Below are 6,696 nucleotides of genomic sequence, written 5' to 3'. Positions count from 1 at the left end.
TGACAGCAGCTGAACACGAGCTAGCAGTGTGCCCAGGTGGCCAACAAGGCCAATGGCATCTTGGCTTATATCAGAAACGGTGTGACCAGCAGGTCCAGGGAGGTTATTCTCCCTCTGTACTCAGCACTGGTGAGACCGCACCTTGAGTACTGTGTTCAGTTCTGGGCCTCTCACCACAAGAAGGATGTTGAGGCTCTGGAGCGTGTCCAGAGAAGAGCAACGAAGCTGGTGAGGGGGCTGGAGAACAAGTCTTATGAGGAGCGGCTGAGAGAGCTGGGGTTGTTTAGCCTGGAGAAGAGGAGGCTGAGGGGAGACCTTATTGCTCTCTACAACTACCTGAAAGGAGGTTGTGGAGGGGACGGAGCTGGGCTCTTCTCCCCAGTGACAGGGGACAGGACAAGGGGGAATGGCCTGAAGCTCCTCCAGGGGAGGTTCAGGCTGGATATCAGAAAAAAATTCTTCATGGAAAGAGTCATCGGGCACTGGCAGAGGCTGCCCAGGGAGGTGGTCGAGTCGCCTTCCCTGGAGGTGTTTAAGGAACGGTGGATGAAGTGCTTAGGGACATGGCTTAAGGGAGTGTTAGGAATGATTGGACTCGATGATCCAGTGGGTCCTTTCCAACCTGGTGATTCTATGATCAAGGATGGGAAAGATGAAGGGGTGATCTCCATGAGCCGCGCACAGCGAGACAAGAGCTGAGGACAGTATGTTTCCCACTTCATGTCAAAAATTCTGGGAAATAAACTCTCCATGACTCATTTTGGGGTTTGAGAAAGCAAGTGTCTTTTAATCAGGGCTGAGAAAGATGAAGAGGTGATCTCCATCAGTGAGCAGCGAGACAAGACCTGGGGACAATATATTTCCCACTTGATAACACAAATTCTGACAAATAAAATCTCGAAGGCTCGTTTTGGGGTTTTAGAAAGTGAACGCCTTTTAGTCAGGGCTGGGCAACGCAAAGGAGTGCTCCAACTTTCATTTTGGAAGTACAACTTTGAGTGCTGACGGTGACATACGTTCTTTTTATTGCTTCACATATAGCAGCTGTAGTACTCAGAGAAGAGCTGTTTCAAAAAGCACCAAAACAAAGTGAAACATATCTTGAAGGATCACATTGTAACAAAGGCCTTGGATTTGACCAACATCTAAGGTCCCAAGGAAAACCAAGAATGTTTCTCCTTCTAATGCCTGAACTTAGTTTCCAAATGTGAAGTTAATTTTCATTTTCTGACGAGGCTATTACATCTAACGGTTTTTAAAAGTCAACCAAAGTCAAGCTGAACATCAACAGAATGAATGTCAGCTCTGTTGCACTTTGTGCTGTGAGTGATGCAGACAGCACTTTGGAATTCAGCAAACATATTCTGATATCTCTACAAAGTACTTAACCGCAGTTAAGTGCAAGAGCCAATGTAAAGCTGAAGTACAAGGCTCTGAAAACAAAATGAGAAGCAGTTACTAATGTAAGAGGCCACAATCTTGCTCCACACCCTGCTATGAACCCTGATGTTCGCTGTGTTGACTCTTTGGCAGCAGATAACAGATCAATTAAACTCCACACATAACATGATAACGTCCCTTATTCTTAAGAGTTACACTAATTATATTGACACACTCAATGTAAATCAAAGCAAGATAAGCTGCCTTCTCTCTCCAAAACAATAAGGCAGAAATAAATGTTTGCAATTATGCAGTATTGAGAAGACCACATGCAAAAGTGCAGTGGCACAAGGGATCTGGGGGTGGAGAGGGTGAGGGCTATCCTGCAGAGAAAGACTTGAGGGTGCTAGTGGATGAAAACCTGGACATGAGCCAGGGAATGTGTGCTCCCAGCTTAGAAGGCCAACTGTATCTAGGGCTGCAGGGCTGCATGGCCAGCAGGGCAAAGGAGACAATTCTGCCCCTCCACTCCACCGCTCTTGTGAGACCCAACCTGGAGTGATGCATTCATTTCTGGAGTCCTCAGCACATGAAAGTCATGGACCAGTTGGAGTGGGTCCAGAGGATGCCAGAAGATGGTCAGAGGGATGGAACTCCTCTGCTATGAATAAAGACTGGGGTTGTTCAGCCTAGAGAAGAGAAGGCTCAGAGGAGACCTTATTGCAGCCTCTCAGTATTTAAAGGGGGCCTGTAAGAATAATGGGGACAGACACTTTGCCACGGCATGTTGTGACATGACAAGGGACAGAAGTTTTAAAGTAGAAGTGCTTGGCATGCTTTTACTGACACCTGCATGAAGTATATCTGTTTAAAAAGGGCACAGTGCTTTTCTAAGGACAACATTTGCCCCAGACAGAAAGCTGCAGTGCATCAAGTCTCCCTCACTGACCTAACTGGGTATTTGAATGTGACTTCAGTGTTCCAGGTGTGTCCTCCATAAAAGGAGGAATTTTATTCAGGAATGCCTGCCTAAGCTCCACACATTCCTCCAGACAACACCACTTTGACTTCTCTTCCTGTTTATTGACTTTAAAAGCACTTTTACTCAGAGCAATAATAGAAATCCAGAAAAGCTCCAAGCAGTTCTGCAGGAGATTGGCCATTTCTACAATGATAAGAATTATTTAGTATGGTGGGACAGTGATGGAACCCAGGGTACTTAAGTCATATCATCCATTTCCTTAACATACCATACTTTCTTTAGTTTAACGGGTATGATTAAATCACCTGTGTTTATATAAATAACAGAAATACAGAACATATTGAGGTAAATTGAACAAAACTCCATGTAATGACAATGCATATTTGCTCCTATATCATCAATATTATCTAATTCTTAAAAAATATTTAAATGGAATATTACAAAAAGTAAAGGTACAATTAAAGAAAGACTTTTCCTCAGAGGAACAGGTCAGAGAATCATAGAGTCATTAAAGTTGGAAAATATCTCTAAGACTATCCAGTCCAACCATCAGCCCAACATCACCATGCCTACTAAACCTAGTCCTGAAGTGACACATCCACACACTTTTTGAACACCTTCAGGAGAGGAGACTCTACCATCTCCCTGGGCAGCCTGTTCCAGTGCTTCACCACTATTTCAGTATAGAAATTTTTCCCAATATCCCATCTAAACCTATTTATTCAATTTAAATATGTTGTGATGAATCTAGAAGGGGTTCTTTCTCTGTGTGTCCACTCACTGCACTAGTACTGAAAAGACTCCTGCTTCAGGGGACTAGTGAAAACTCACTCTTGTGACATTTAAAGTTGACTGAGAGATAGGAGGAGGAAAAGCTGGTAGTTTCTGTAAGGGTCGGTCAAAGGATCGATTTCTGTCTCAACATTTCCCATCAGGTGCTAAGCCTCAGAAACCACAGATGCGGGCCTTGCGATAACAGCCAAAGCCATAATGCTTTGTACCTACCAAAGCTGGTAGAGAACAAATGCTTTGTACCTGTCACAGCATTTGAACTACAGGATGTGTAGTTCACATCCTACAGATGCAGTGGAATGCCTTCTGGAGTGGGACCCCCAGAGATGTCAGATGTCTGTGGACCTGTGGTGGTAGCTATAAACCCCTTTTTCCTTCCCTTTTCTCCCCATCCTTTTCCTTATTCTCTCTCTCTTTTCTATCGCAAGCCGCTTAACGGGCACAATTAATAAAGCTCCTGTTTGAATTGAAATTTAACTCCCTTGACTTGTTGAATTATTGCTTTGCTTTCTTTTTTTCTCTCCAAGATCATAGCTGAAAAGAACCATCATGCTTCCACTTATGAGTGGTCTGTGACAGTTTCCGAAAGGCTAATTCTGCAGATCTTTGTCTCCCTGAGCACCCACTATAGTCAGCAGAAAAAACTCCATGACAGGGGTGGCCAGGAACTTGCTCAGAATCCTGCACTGAAAGATTATCATATAACAATAGAATGGTTTGGGTTAGAAAGGACTTTTACAAGCCATCTAGTCCCACCTCCCTGAAGGAACAGGGACATCTTCCACTAGATCAGGTTGGTGAGACTCATCCAACCTGAACGTGAATGTTTCCAGGGATAGGGCATCAACCAAGCTCCCTGGGCAACCTGTTTCAGTGTCTTACCACCCCCACTGTAAAAAATTTCTTCTCATATTGAGTTTAAATCTACCTTCTCTTAGTTCCTTTCTGCTCCTCTGTCTCCTTACTTGAAGTAAGGAGGGAATGTCTCCCAAAAAAAACCATGAAAAGATACTTCAGGGAACCAGTCCTTCAGTAGCTGTTAGCCAGTGACAGAATCAGATAATAAAAATTCCTTTCCTAATCCCCACATTATTTTTTCCCTTAATTATCAGTACTACTTTTTGTATAGCCTCTTAATAGTCCAGTTTTCCTAAGACAGTTAGTTTCCCTTTATTTTTATAACGTTTTCCTCTTTGGTTTTAGAATCATAGAATCATAGAATAGTTTGGGTTGGAAGGGACCTTAAAGATCCAACCCCCCCCTGCCGTGGGCCAGGACAATAGAAAACCAATTAAAGTTTAGTTCTTTTTTACACTCACATTGTTAACAGATCCAGCACAAATCCGGGACGGAGTTTGCTCCCTGGCTCAAGCACCCTCTGCTGGTCTTCCCAAAGCAAAACACAAAATAGCAGAGAATTTTTGTTACCAACCGATATTTCTAAGAGAAAAATCCAGATTCTGTTTCTAGACCTTTTACTATTAGTAAATCTTTATAAGGAAGATCATATTTGGGGCTGTAAACTGAGCAGGGGAAGTGGGGGCGGGGGGGAGGTTTTTAATGAATTAAAGAAAATAATTGCATAATCAAGCATGTGAACCTGTGGAATTTCTCAGGCAAAAAGTCCAAAAGTGAACACGGCCTAAAAATCTGATCATGGTCTGATCTGGCTCTTGGCAGAACCTTGCGATTGGCATTTTAATGAAGATATTATGTAAGGAGCTCCAGAGGCATACGCTGCTGGGGTCCTTTTTCCTGTGTATCTCAGTTAACAGAAGTCATAGGCAGTGGTCCTGCAGAGACAGTACATAGTTAAGGACATGAAGAAGCAAGGAGGTAAAGTGGGTAAACAGTAGCTTCCATTCTGGCAACACAGTAAACAGAGAACTGATCTAATTATTCATCTGGGAAAATCCTTGGGTGTCAGAGAAATAAATCAGAGCATCAAGCTTTCTTCATCAGCTGAAGGGACAGGACTTGTTGGTGTTGGGAGAGGGTGTTGGGTGCACCTGGTGTCCAGCAGTCCCTTTCTGGTAACCAAAACCGAGAAAAACAGGCTCTAAGACTCCTCTAACTACTACCAACACCTAAAAGTTTCCTGCACTGCTCAGGATCAGGCAGATGCGGACCTGGCCTTGTCCGTCTTCGGAAGTGTGCAGGATGGAATGCTGCAAAAGCTTACATTTAAAAGCTACAGGAACACAAATCCGAGATGTGTACACGACCTGATGAGCATTTCATCTATTCCACTTTCTCAAGTCAACTTTTACTAGACATTAGGCCTCAGGGCAAGCAAGCAAATGCTTTGTTGAGGATCCATCAGCTTTCTCAGAGAGGCTCAGGAGAGTTGCAAAAGACAGTACAGTTTTATTTTGCATTGCTGAGTTCTTTTAATGATGTTAAAGCGCATCTTACACAGCAACAGATAAGGTATCAGCCACAATTATTTAAATCACAGCTGTAAGCAGCCCCTTGTTGTCTTTCCTGGGTAAGTAAATTCTTAATTATGGAGGGCCACTCAGATAAAGAGAGACAAAGAGAGAACCATCTTTGTTCAATTGGAAGAAGAGAAGGCTAGAGGAGATTTTATTGCTGTCTTCAACTGCAGACTCTTTTCAAAGGTACGCAGTAACAAGACAAGGGAAAATGAACACAAATTGCAACACATCAAATTCTGGTTGGAAACACAGGAGCAGGTGCCCAGACAGGTGGCATTTCCATCCTCAAAGATATGGAAACTCAGCTGAACAAAGACCCTAAGCAACCCCATCTCACCAGACCTGCTTTGAGCCAGGGGTTGAACCAGATGACCTCCAGAAATCCCTTCCAACCAAAATTATTCTATGATTTTATGATAAATGACTACTGTATCATTAATCCAGCTCAAACTGATGAAAGTTGTTTTGACAGTACTAATGCTTCCCCGAGCAAATAAGACATTTAAACCCTATATAGACTTGCTGAAGGCACTGGGAATCTTGAATTTAGCTTGAAAGGCACTGGATCAATTCAACACTTCCAGCATTCGCATTCTGAAAAGAACCTGAACTTCATTTTTGTAGACAGCATTATAAACTGCACCAGAGCGGTGGTGTTTTTTCCTGCGGGTTTCTCAGTAGGCTGTTTTTGCAGCAAGCTGAGAATGAAGCATTCCACAAGCACTGTCTTCGAGTACCCACAAGTCTGACTGTCAGAGGCTGCTCCAGCTGGGACTTTTGTCTCAGACAGCTGCAACGGGTACAGTTATTGGTGGATGAGTGCAGGAGTGCAGAAGTGCACTGGATGACATCAAGTGCCTGAAACAATTCTGCAGGCAGCAACTCCTGATGGGTGGATGGTGCCAGAGCGTGAGTACCATCCCTGTACAGAGACTCTGAAAAAGCAGGAGGTCTTTCTTTTTCCTTTCCATACCTTGTTTAAGCGACCGCTACCTAGAGAGCTCAGGGGCTCCTCTGTAACCCCGCTTCCCAGTTCGCAATGCAGGAAAAATTCCCAATTGTGAACTGTTATGGGTTATGAGTCTCTCACCCAGCTTGGGTTCA

Source organism: Cuculus canorus, chromosome 5 (assembly GCF_017976375.1).
Source record: "Cuculus canorus isolate bCucCan1 chromosome 5, bCucCan1.pri, whole genome shotgun sequence".
NCBI lineage: Eukaryota > Metazoa > Chordata > Aves > Cuculiformes > Cuculidae > Cuculus > Cuculus canorus.
This window is presented reverse-complemented; position numbering follows the sequence as displayed.